We start from the raw sequence: 13,547 nt of genomic DNA on the forward strand, positions 1-13,547 counted from the left end.
CTAGATCTTCAGAGGAGGTCACATTTATCAAGAGGAAACTATGGTATCCTAGCTAGCCAAGCAAGTCATTCGCAGGGCTTGCCTGACCCACTCTGGAGCTCTTTGGTTTCACTTAACATGCACACTGGGCTCACTCCATGGATTCCCTGCCCTAAGACAACACTTCACAGTTGTCTACATTAAATTGTACTGTGTTCTCCACCCTCAAGTCACTCTGGGAAAAAAAAAAAAAAGTTTTAAGGTCCCTCTGCATCCAGCACATGGGACCCAATTAGTTGCTCTGTCTGCAGGTTTAGTTGATCAAGAGGAAGATCTGATACTTCAGAGTGGATACGCTTCTCTAGCATCATCACCGTGTGGAGATTTTGTGAGCTGCTGTGCTATAAGAGTGGCATATCGTGTGCTTTAAGCAGCATGAAAATCGGTCCCTGTTGTCACTTGCGGCACCGCAGGTGTATGCTTCTCCTGTTGCACTACTCAGGGAGCCTTCACTTGATACCTGGGAACTCATTATTAAGGTGAAGAGACAGGAAGCAATGTCAGGCATGACAGCTTTGAATGGACATCATCTCAATGCTAACAAAAACCTCTCACTTCCCAGGATTTCTCTGTGGTAGTAACACCAGGATATATTCCTCCCATGGTGCTGTCTTTACACTTCAAAGAATTAGTTGAGGGCAAAGAACAAGAGAAATATGAGATTTGCTTTCCCCCAAAGTGTCTTGATTTTAGAAAATGAATTGGGCTGCCCCTCACATAGGAACAGCATGCTCTGTTTTTCTAGCAGTCAGGATGGGTTTATGTAGAACCAAACACACATATTCTCCTGATCTCCCTTGTGGCCAATGCTCTAAGACAGCTGGTTGGAATTAGAATCCGAGTTTGTTACCATCAGAAGAAACAGAGCTGCCGTGCCCAGCATTATGCAGAATTAAGATCCACGCTGGGAAGTCCGGAGTCGCCCTAGAGAACCAGAAAGACGTTGGGTTCATTTAATGATCCAAAAACAAGGTCACATGGAGGGAGGGCACTGAGGGATAATGAGACAAACCAAATCGGTCTGTGGAGGTAAGAGGAGCAAGAACAAAAGGGGAGCAAAGAGCTGGGACTCTAGGAGACAAGACCTAGGGAGACCCCAGTGCCTCTACCCCACAGCATCTCCTTGGCCCGGGGCTGTCTTTGATGGGCTGGGTACAATTTAGCTACTGATAACTTTTCTACTTCAGACATGGTGGTGAACGCCAGAAGGGTTAGGGGGTTGATAGAAGTAGTCAGCGTGGGGGCCTGACCACCAGATTTCTGACTCTCAGTCTGTGCCTTTACGAAGGGCTGATGGCCACAGGAGTTGGGGAAGGAGGCCCGAGCAGAGCTTTTCCTCTGGGAAAAGAGGCCAAGGGAGAAAGCCTGGACACATTGTCTCCACTGTGCAGCAGAAGCTGAGGGCCTCCCCTCTTATCTTCCTCCCCCAGTGCCCACCTTTCTTCTCTCCTCTGCTCTCTCTCTGTCTCTGCCCTCTCCTCCCCACCCCCTACCCTTGTTCTTTCTATTCCTAGCCCCACTTCCCCCAGCTCTAGACTTATCTTTGGATTTTAGTTTTATCATAACCTTGCATCTTTTAACTTCCACATTTTAATCTCTCACCTTGATAGCTCTGAGCTTCCCTTTGTTTTCTCACCGGTTTGCCCAGCCTTATTTTTCAACTCTTAATCATGTGAAATCTTTAGCCTAACATTTAACTCTTTCCTTTGTCTTACTGCTTTCACTTGTCTCTAACTCATTTTAAAGTTTCTGGTCTTTTATTTTCTAGTCTGTATTTTATCTGTTTTCTAAATGCCCTTTGCTCTCTTTTCTCCCTTTTTTTTCCGTTGTCCTTTTTTGTTTTGGTTTGGCTTTCGTTTTAATTCTCATCTCATGGTTTGCCATGTTCTGTAATGACTCTGTGACATACCAGCCCCATGGTAAGCACAGTATCAAGAGCCCACATTCCTGAAAGGGAGACAAGAAAGCTGTCCTACTCCTGCCTCTTGCCAGGAGCCAGCCTGCCTCTCTCTCTCTCTCTCTCTCTCTCTCTCTCTCTCTCTCTATATATATATATATATATATATATATATATATATATATATATTTTTTTTTTTTTTTTTTTTTCCCATTTCTCTCAATAGATTTCCTAGTTTAGCTGAAGATGACTTTGCAAAGAATCTTGCCTTGGGAGACTTATGGGTAGAATCTCCTAAGAGCCAAAATCCTACTGTTCAGATAGCATGTTTTACTTGCTGAGTATTAGTTATTTGCAGCTCATACTATCCAGGCATTTTCAGAAAAGTCATGCGTTTTAAAATCTATGTTCTCCAAGGTTTGTGTCATCGGCATGTGAGTAAATCATCTGAATGCTTTGCCCTGGGTGGTTGGGAGTCTCGTCTCCCGGGCAGTGCTTCTGGCCCGACTTGGTAAAGAGCCAGGTAGGGCTGAGTGGGGAGAAAAAGGGTGGGATTCTGATACCTTCCTGACATCTCTTTACTCCTCACTGGGCTGTTTGCCCGCATCAGGGGTGATCACAGAGGAGGTGCCTACCTGAATGTGAACACCCCACCCTACCTTGTTTCCCGCATCATGAGAACAAGAAGTCCATAGCAGGGGTGATTCTGAACAAGGTTTCTAAGTGACCGGACAACAGAGGCTCTCCAGAAAATCTTCAACCATGGCTCCTCTTACTTGCCAATATTTCTAGACTTCCCAGCTCTCACCACCTCATGACAGAAGAAGACTGGGGTGTTGGGGAGTCTCATTTTTTCTAAACTCTCTGAGGAAGAAAGGATGACAGTACTCCCCATCAGATGCATGTTACAACCACCTTTTTGTCAACTAAGCCATGTGGGCTGGTGAGATACCTCACTTGAGGGCTAGTGCTTTTCCTCAGAATTGGAGAGCTCCAGTACATCAAAATAGGGTTTTCTAAAGCAACAGCCAGTAGATATTGAATGACTGCTATAGACAGGTCTTAGTTTTAGATGCCAAGGAAGTGACATGGTATATAAGTTTTAATCCATATTCAGGGGCCTTATGATTTAGTTGGTGATACAAAGAAATACGCCTAAAATAGTTATGTGGCTTACAAGGTGCTCACATCTGTAGACACTTCCCTCCTTCCTCCTACATCTTGCCTGAGACCTACTCCTCCATAGGTCAAACTTCCAGATTACTTTCTTGAGGAAATCTGCCTTTTCTGAGTTAGGCAATTCTCTTATCGACATTCACCAAAGCCTTCTCTGACCTTTATCACTCTGTGATTTCCTACATTTCTGCTTGTTTTGTCACTAGACAGTAAGCTCTTTAAGAGCAGAGACTGATTGGCACACTGTTTTATTACCAGCATAGAGAGATGCTCAACAAGTATTTGCAAATGAATGAATGAATCAACAGGAAGAGGTAGCATATGTTACATGAGGAAAGCATAGAAGAAACAGCATATTTTGAATTTAGAAGGGAATGGAGAAAGTGATTCCCTGAGGTACTTGGTAAAATTGTGTTGCCAGTGCAGTATGAGTGATCTGGCAATTTTTGTGACCCTAGGCATCTGGTTGCGTACTTAGGCACTTCTCATCTGGTGTCATGTTAAGTTAGAGAGTCCCTTGATCACTAGGAAGGTGATGTGCGTTGATTAACATTCCTCTGGAAGAGGTAGCACTGTGATTCTAACTGAGTCTAGTTCCAAATGTGTGTGTGTGTGTGTGTGTGTGTGTGTGTGTGTGTGTGTGTGTGACAGTAACAACTGAGCCAGGTGACCTCTTTCAGCCAGCCTCTGTCACTAGTATTTCCTGGAAGCCACTGCATGTAGCAGTCTGTGGTGTGATAGAAAGGACCTAATTACCACAACCCTCCCTCCAGCTTATGTTCTGGGAGGGCTTGGGCATACATAAAAAAAATATGTACAGAAATACCTCTGAGCATAAGTGACACACTCAGAGAAACCTTCACAAACAAGCACAGTGCAAAAAGGACACAGACATGAAAATAACCAGTCGGCAGCTGGCTCAAGCCGAATAAATAAATCACATGGAAGGGAGGGAGAGAAATGCCTGCAGATGTAAGGACCTTGGAAGCCACGTAACTATTTTCTGCATATTTCTTGTATCACCAGCTATATCATAAGGTCCCCAAAGGCAGAGACTAAAACACACACCATGTAGCTTTCTTGGCACTTAATGCTAAGAGCTGTCTACAACAGACATTCTGTACTAATTGGCTGCTGCTGAAGAGAATCCCATTTTGAAAGAGACCACGTGGAAGAAGATACGGTGAGGGTGTCTGGCAGGGCCCCTCCTCCTGGGCACAGTTCTAAATGGGAAAAGAGCCTGGTTTGCTGAAGGAGACCAGAGCGGGTGGTTGTGTGGGGATAATGGCAAGTATATTGTGCAAAGTACAAAGGGGTAGTGGGAGTATGTGTGTGGGGTTGGTAGGTGAGGGGATTCCTGCTGACTGGCTAAGGAAAAGTGGGTGGGGACCGTGAACAAGGGACAGCTGCTGATGTACAAGAAGGGAGAAGAAGGTTAATATCATGAATGAGCACCCTCCTGGAGGTGCTGCTTCTCTCAAGTGTCATGGAATCTGTTCCATGGAATCTGTGCATGGAAGGAAGTCTTCTTGGCTAGGGATTTGTGAGCTTGTGTGTCACAACTGAGAGGGGTATCTGGGAGGGTGGTTATGTCATAGGGTTTGTTATGATTCTTCTAGTTTAATAAATTTGTACCAAGGATCTACTGGGGGCTTGGTAGATAGTGATAACGGAAGTCATCCCAGCCTCCAACCAAGAGGCTCTGTGAGAGTGGGAAGGGCTGTGATAAGAGGTTCAAATCTCATGAAGGGGGCTTTTAGGAAAAGAAGCAACCGGAGGCTTTTGAAGTGTCTGAGATGGGCTCACATGGTGCTTGAGAAAGATGACTTAACATCAGAGCCCAGATGGGACGTGGGGAGTAGGACTGGAGCTGGGAGGCTGGCCACGCATTGCCACAGCTTCAGGAAGGAGACGTAGCATCTGGCCTTGAGTGAGGGTAGAGACGAGAAGTAACTGCAGGAATGTGTCCAGTTCTGTTTTGATGTGGTGACACTGAATGATGAGAACAAAGAAGGGAGAAAGGCAGCCACTTAGTTTCCGTCTTTATGAGACTAATCTGCTCAGGGGGGCTTCTCAGAGCTGCTTTGTGGAGGGAGCACAGGTCAGGAGTCTGCTAGACTAGACTAGCTCTAGTCCTGCCTGTTGGACCTTGGGAGAAATTATTTTATGTCAACTTTGCCTTATTTATCTTCAGATTAGGACATTTCAGCCTTAAAAGGCCTATGATTTACAATAGTACTTCGGTGGGAAATGTATGTAATGGGTGACATAAATTAATGGTATGCTAAATTACGCTATTGATGGCAATAATGATTGGGACTCGTACGCTGATTTATACTTTACAAAGCATTTTTGCATGCATTATTTAATTTCAACCTTACCACAACCAGTGAGGTAAATATAATTATTTCATTCATATTTTATAAGTGAAGAAACAGAGATCTGGAGCCTTGTCCTAAGGCCATAAGGATAGTAAGTGGCTGAGCCAAGATCCAACAGCCTCCCAAATCACAGCCTACTGTACTCTGTGGGAACTTAGAATTATCATTTATTTATTTAACATTAGCTGTGAATTCTTGCTGCATGAAAACTAGCATTAGATATCATTGTTGTTGCTGTTGTCATCAGGACATTTTTGATTCACTGATTCACCCATCTACTCACTTATCATAGGTTTACTATAACCTACTATGTGCCAGGCACAGAGCTAAGCACCGGGATACAGAGGAGAATAGAGCACAGTCTCTGCTCAGGAGGACCCAGTCCAAGGAAGGAGTTAGGTTGCCAGGGTAAGTCAAAAAATATTCACAATATAGCATGCTAGGTCCTTATCTGTGGAGCACGTGTAGAGGGTGTGTGTGGAGGTCTGTTTCATAGAGGCACCACCTCCTTCCACTCACAGACCAAATCTCTAGCAAGTGGCTCAAGAGGCCTTCCTTGGTCAAGCCTCCTCTGACTTCAGGTCACCATACTATGCTTTTCTCAGAATCGTGCCACACCTTGCTACCACCATTTGGTCTGTGGTATCTTAACAGTTCATTTTCTGTTCCTTTATTCCTTGTTTCCTCTGTGTTTCCCTTCCATCTTCTGTAGAAGGCTCTGTGGTATACACGATCGTTTTTGCAGGTAAGTACTATAGGTAACATTTGCTATTCATTCATAGCACCAGGGCTGAACATGGTAGGCAATCAATAAACATTTGTTTGATTGATGAAGATTCCCAGTTTGAGAATGCACAGGGCAAAAAGGTGCCAAAATGAATCCCCTAAAAGGGCAGGAGAACGAGGTCTAGTGCGGTTGCACCACTGTCCAGGAGCATTTTAACGTGACGACTGGAGTCCACAAGCCCATCGGGGACCCCCTTCAGTCCATGTGTCAGGGGCTTAAACAACTACATTCTGAGCATGCAGTCTCACCGGGATAGGGAGGGAAGAGACTTTGGCCCTTTAAAGTCAATTTTGTGAAATAGATCTCGATCCAGCAGGGACGATGTTAAGAAGCAATTAAAAAAAATGATTGTCGTTATTTTTACCTGCATCCTGTTTCTGGCTGTGCCGCTATCTTGTGAAGGGGTCTTGGCACATATGCAGTTTTTGAGTGCCAGTTTTCCCATCTGTAAAATAATCCCTGTCCTTGATCCTCAGCTCACAGAGGTGTTTGGAAGCCCAGGGAGGTAATGTCTGTGCTGTGCTCGCAGGATCCTGGACAAAAGGCATTGTATAAATAAAGGCGATCACTCCTATTATAGCGTACACAGTGGTTCAGAAGTGTGTTTAATGCCTTGTCCCCTTTCCTTCTGTTTCCTTGCCCTAATGTCTCCCCTCTGCTTGTACCCAGGAGCACAACTGTTCTGATCTAGCTGCAGTCAGATTAATTGAACAGGAGCCTTTGAAATCCCACCTAGTTTACTCAGCCTGCTTATCTTTCAAGGCTTTTGCAAGTTCTTCTCTTTATTGAGAAAGGGAAAAAGGAAAAAGACATCACTTGGAATGACAACTGCTTGGTTCCTTTATCAGGTCAGCTTTTTTCCTGAAAGGTCCCCCTGCTCCTCAAGTGATCTCATCCCAAACTCCCCCCCACCCTGTGATGGCTGGATGCAGGAATCTCTGGTTGGGTTGCCTTGGCAACAACTTCTGTTTGTTGCAGGTTCCGGTTAGTGTTGGGTCCTCATCATTGTTTTTCCCTCTGCCTCATGATACAAGAGGGGCAATCAACTCTGTGAATTAGGTAAAACAAAGGAAACAGTCCAAAGAGTGATAGGAGGGAAAGGGAAGAGCAGGCAGAGAAAACCCCTAGAGGGGTCACTGTTGGGTCTTTAGAACCTACCAGGTAGTTATACATTGAATGAAAACAAAAACAAAAACAAAAAGCCAGGAAGCAATTTATCTAGAATGATTTGAAGGCACGTATGTGGAGATTTTGATGTGATAGTCTAATTCCAATGAGAATCATAAGAACAGGGGACTTCCTAAGCAGAGCTGAATCTCTTCCAGGTAGACTGAAGAACCACACTTGATACATGTTCTCGCCCTCAATGAACTTAGACTTTGGGAATCCACTGACATTTACTGAGGGCCTGCTCAGAGCTGGGCTCTATGGCTAACAGTACAATTTGGCGAAAACCTTCCCTAGTGTCCGTATAGCACACATGTCCTTCAAGCACAAACACTATTCAAGTGGTTTTGCTGAATGTCAGCTTGTTATTTGTTTCTGTTTTTATAGCATTTCTTCATTTGGAAGACGTGGCATATGTGTACAAGAAAAGACAAGTTCAAGACCCATGAGTTTGAGAGAGGAGAGCATTCTGACCCACCTCAACTGCTATTCTTCGAAAACCTACACATGTAAGTAAGCAGCTATTTATTCTTTATGTTGATGCCAAGTACAACTCTTACATCGCAGTAAGAGCAAGGTGGATTGAATAGGAATGAATTAGGTTTTTTTAAAATTTTTTTTTAACATTTATTTATTTTTGAGACAGAGAGAGACAGAGCATGAGCAGGGGAGGGTCAGAGAGAGAGGGAGACACAGAATCCGAAACAGGCTCCAGGCTCTGAGCCGTCAGCCCAGAGCCCGATGCGGGGCTCGAACTCACGGACCGCGAGATCATGACCTGAGCCGAAGTCGGATGCCCAACTGACTGAGCCCCCCAGGCGCCCCAGGAATGAATTAGTTTGCCAAATACAGGTGTAAACAATGTATACACTTCTCAACTTTTTATTCGTTCGCTCACCGAAGACTAGTTATTCGCCAGGCATGGTCACAGGCACTGGAAGTACAGGAGTGAGGAAAGCAGTAGGACGTCTCTGCCTTCAGAGACCCCGTGCCCTCTCTCATCCCCACATCAGTGCCGGTGCTCGCCAAGTGCTCCTGCATTAGCAGAAAGATTAAATGGAATTTCTAGAGTGGCCACACCTGAAATTTACCACAACATTACACAACTTCAGGGTTGAACGGGCCTTCAGAGACCTTTATCTCCAACCTCCCACTTAAAACCCGAATTCCTGGTTCAAGCGTTCCTTGGAGGTGGGAGCCACCCTCCCGCCGTTCTCTCATCTGTTCCTTCTTGTCTAGCAGCACCTCTGCTGCCCGAGCTTTCCCCACATCTGTCCACCACGTCTCACCTGTCACAACCAGTGGTCTCCTCGCAGGTGCCCCTGCTTCCATTCTTCTCCTCCTCCTTAATTCCTTCTCCACACAACTGACAGAGTGGTCTTTCAGAAAAGGAATTCAAATCATGTCTTCTCTGCTTAAAACCCTCCAAAGGTCCTCTTTGCACTTAGTTTAAAATCCCAACTCTACCCCGTTCCATAAATCACTGACATGTTTAGACCCGCACAGGCTCTCTGACCTTACTCCCCTGACCTCCCGGCATAACATATACCTCTATCTGAGGAAAAGTGCTTTGACTGCTTATGTTGTGTACTGTCCTCAAACTGCCCTGCCCGCCCGTTGCACACACCACAACACACACTAAAATCCAAGCTCCTTGGCAGCCTGTAGTTTGATTTGTTCATATCTGTTTTTTTAAGTTTATTACTTGTGTGTGTGTGTGTGTGTTGTGTGTGTGTGTGTGTGTGTGTGTGTGTGAGAGAGAGAGAGAGAGAGAGAGAGAGAGAGAGGCAGGCGAGGGGCAGAGAGAGAAAGGGGGAAAGAGAGAATCCCAAGCAGGCTCCACACTGACAGTTCAGAGGCTGAAGCGGGGCTTGAACCCACAATGGGTGAGATCATGACCTGAGCCAAAATCAAGAGTCCAACACTTAGCCAACTGAGCCATCCAGGTGCCCCACCTCCATTCATGTCTATTTATAAACGTGTCTCGTGTATTAGGAATTCATAATTATTTTTGAATTAAAAAAAATCTAGCTTCTTTAATATCTTTTTAAGAGTGACAAGGTACTGTCTGTATTAGGGTACCCAGTGTATATATGATTCCAAAGTTTGTTTAGTTTTTCTTCTATTGTGCAAAAGTTTCTTTCTCTGCCACACCAACCCATTGACTTTGTTCTGTTATATGCAATTAACCCATTTCCTGTCCATGGAAGTTCATTTAAATATTCACATGGCTTAAATATTCACATCCGCTCTCCAGACTAAACACACAGAATCCTTTAACCCTGTAAAGGTCTTGTGCTGATTTTCAAACTCTTTTCTCTCCTGCCTCCCTTTCTCTTGAAAACTACTGGTTTGCCTAGTTCCCCCTTATAGTGTGGGGCTTGGCTCAGTTGGGTATCACAGCAACCCAAGGAAGAAAAGATGAACCAGTTAACAAGAAATGTTTAGCTGCTGAAAAAGAAACTTGATCCAACGTTATAAAATGTTTATCGATCACTTTTTCGAAACTGATTTCATGTCTGCCCAATTAAACCTAATTGAGGCCTCTCATCTGCCAAGCCAAGTACACCTTCCATCAGATTTTGAGCATCAACTCGGTGTGCACATAGGTGGGAAAAGTTGAAACTAATTCTCTGTTCTTAATCGCTCCTAATACATGTTGGTCCCCAATAAATGTGATATCAAAATAATTATAATAAGATTATATGGAATCTAAGACATGGTAATTAATGAAGAAGTATTTGAACTGTCAGTGGTGTCTTGAGCCCTAAAGGGAAAAATAATAACCTGACAATATAAGTGAAATATGAGATCAACCAATTAATTAGGAGAATAATTTGATCTGGTGCTCTGAAAGTAGGCCAATTAAAATGCATTGTTGTTATTTAACATTAAGTAAGGTGCTAGATCCTGAACACAGTTGGAAAGTAGACCTTATTCCTACCCTCAGGGAACTTAAAGCTAATTTAACAGTTGCATATAAAAGGGCAAAGGAATGGGAGGGGTGGTGTTGACTTGATTTACTTACTGGAGCTCCTTCTCTGGCATTGGGTTGAGGCTCAGGAGAGCTGTTACCACCCCTGTGCTCTTCTGACCTTCTCCTCCCTCCTTCTTCTAGCTGTTCTTGGAGTGTGGGAGGAATCCCTTTGAGTTCAATAGAGTTCAGAAGAAATGGGTTAAAAAAAAAACTTCCCAGAAAATACTAAGTTTTCTATAGTTGAGCTAGTTAGTGGAAAAGAAGAACCCAGATATTGTTAGTGCCTTTGATAATTCATTAGGAACAATTAATTGGCTACTAATGAAACAACAGAAGCAACAATACAAAAAAACTGAAATCATTTTGCCTTCTAGCGTACTTAAGGGAATGCATGTGCCTACCCTCAACTTTAATGAGGGTGCAAAAGATAAAGCACAAAGTAGCCCATTAACTGTGCATTTAACTTTAATGAAGGCTGATCTCTGCAATAAATAACAATAAGTGTATTTATAATTTGCAAAAAAATCCTTGAAACTTTTTTAAGCCTATTCCTTGTGAAAGACTGAGGTTTCCATGCTCTCCCCTCCAACACCTTGTGTACAGTGTCGGATGATTAATATTTTGATGTCATAATGCTGTCCCTGAAAAGAGAATCTTCCATTCCTTCCATCTCACTAGAAGGAAACATAGAGTGCCCTCCTCTCCCCCTTTCCTTCTCTCTCTCTCTCCCCTTCTCTCTTTCTTCTTCTTCTTCTTCCTTCTTTCTTTCTCTCTCTCTCTCTCTCTCCCTCCCTCCCTCCTTCCCTCCCTCCCTCCTGGAATACCTGTTTCCCTTTGGGGTGCCCTTTGAACTGCTTCTGTAACAATTCAAGTAGGTTGTGTTGAGATATTCATCTTCCTCTCTTCTCCTTGGGAACCACTGTGCCATTCATATAGAAGATGTTAGGGAGGTCTGCCTCTGCCTAGATACCAACCATGGCTCTCTGACTCAAAGGAGACTCACACTAAGTTTTAGAGCTGACAAACATCATGCTTTCATTAAAGCACTCGGCAGGGTAATATGCCAAAATGGATGATAATTTGCTAAAATGTGTTGTAGGATGTTCAAGCACACTAAATTATTGTGCTTAAGGACAAAAGAGCTCTAAACTCATCTCCTAAGACTATTACCAATTCACCAAGCAACATTCACCAGCATCTACCTATATTCCACCTATGTATCCATGATTCTAGATTAAGAAGTACAAGGATTTGCCTAAAGCAACAGCACTGTCCACAGCTTGACTTGATTTCTTGATGCATATTTACATGAAAACAGAATACTAATGGTAATAAAAACTCTGAGTAATTGTTCTTTCTTACTAAAGTTTACTAAAGCTAAGTGCTTTCCATGCATCATTTCATTAAATCCTCACAGCCTGTGAAGTAGACATCATAATTAATTCCCATTTTATAGAAATAAAGAAATTAAAGTCTAAAAATTAAGTAACATGGTAATTTGCAGAAGAAAACACTCAAATCCAAATCTGTCCAGAATGAATTTTTCTTCTTTGAACCTCTGTGCTTTATTGTCTCTTTGTAAATAACATGCCAGGGTATGAAGGCAGTAATTGTTGCTTGGGCATACATGGTTATGATAACTTACACATCATTGCTTTCTCTAATGTACACGTCAATATGCTTAGTCCTTTTGTCTACTGATTTAGTCTCTCCTTATAATCTTTACATGCACTGTAGGCATACTTGATTATTGTAATAATTTTACAACAAATTACTGAAACCTAAAGGTGTTAAGCGTCTACATGGTGCCCACTTTTTGTCCATTGTGTCCAGGGTCATATTTGTACTATGTTCCCAGTCATCTAATTAACTGAGATTACTTATGTAAAATTTCACTTTATTTTCCCCATCAGCCCAGTCTGAAGCAGTAAATTGTACCTATACCTCTGCTCAGAAAGAAGAAATAGAAAAGAAAATGGTGTCGTTTTGTGGGTTTTTTTGACACTTGCAATGTATCACTTTCTTTGTCCTGAGGGCTAAAATAATATTTGAAATTGCAGCAAATTGGGATCTCAGGGCCAAATCTATCTTCTTCTGTAGAGTTTTCTACTCTTCCTTGAAATTCCTTGGTTTTCCATTTATTTAGTATTGCAGATTTAAAGTTTGGATCCCCTAAGTAATCTGTACAAAAGCCCCTTTCTACCTCAGTTCCCCAACCCAGCAACCATAAGCCACACACCCTCAGGGAAGCTTTGTTTGCTTGGTTTTCATCTGATGATCTTGAATTCTTAGCACTCAAAGGGGAAAGTCTAAGGCACAAATGCCATGGAACATGGAGGAAATTATCTGAGCGTTCCTTAGGCTAGTGAGGTAACAGTGTCTTCAGTTAATAATGGGTGAATTATCCAGTTCCTGCCTCCATTCCTTGACACCGATGGTGGAGGGAAATTATGAAAGAATAATCAGAAGGCCTTGATAACTGATGAAATGTGGAGGACAAGAGAGAAAGAGGTCAAGATGATGGAAACATTGCACTTAGGTAAGTGGGAGAATGATGATGTCATTAACAGAAGTGAAAAGTCAGAAGGAGGAGCCACAAGGGATGAAGGGAAGAGGGATAAGATAATGATGAATTAGCTAGAAAGTTGTTGAGTTGGAGACAATGCTGGAAAATTAAGTACTAAGTGTCTGGTGGGCAGTTTGAATGGTAGAAATAGATTTTAGGGAAAAGGTCCAGGTGGGAGATAAAAATGTGAAGGTCATGTGAAAATGAATGATGGGGCACCTGGGTGACTCAGTCAGTTGAGCGCCCCACTCTTGATTTCGGCTCAACTCATGATCCTGTTATGCCCAGACTTCGTGATCCCCAAAGGTCACCAGGGAGCCGAGTCCGGATGCAAAAGCAAAGAGCCTTTATTCGAGCTAGCTTGAGCTCAATCCCCTACCTGCACCAAGGCAGCAGTGAGATGCCGGAGAGAGAGAGCGTGTTTCAAAAGCACAAAGGTTTTATAGGGGTCTAGGGGCAGTTGGGGGGGGTGATGGTCATGGCCTTAGCCAATTGGCTGGGGAAGGATCAGAGTCCCGTTGCGCAGGTTGCCAGGCGTGGTTTGAACGGGAAGTTTG

The 13,547-nt window shown here is 43.4% G+C and overlaps 1 long non-coding RNA gene across 1 annotated transcript; it reads right to left on the minus strand.

The window, feature by feature from the left end:
- Positions 1–2,610: 2,610 nt before the first annotated feature.
- On the minus strand, positions 2,611–12,958 carry LOC123585026. The gene is made up of 7 exons (XR_006705857.1): positions 12,664–12,958; positions 10,476–10,591; positions 8,737–8,826; positions 8,346–8,482; positions 6,645–6,813; positions 4,919–5,104; positions 2,611–2,800 (listed from the first exon to the last, which is right to left on the minus strand). It is a non-coding gene; the product is annotated as an uncharacterized LOC123585026 (long non-coding RNA).
- Between the last annotated feature and the right edge of the window lie 589 nt (positions 12,959–13,547).

The sequence above is a fragment of the Leopardus geoffroyi genome, chromosome C3 (genome assembly GCF_018350155.1).
Source record: "Leopardus geoffroyi isolate Oge1 chromosome C3, O.geoffroyi_Oge1_pat1.0, whole genome shotgun sequence".
In the NCBI taxonomy this organism is placed as follows: domain Eukaryota; kingdom Metazoa; phylum Chordata; class Mammalia; order Carnivora; family Felidae; genus Leopardus; species Leopardus geoffroyi.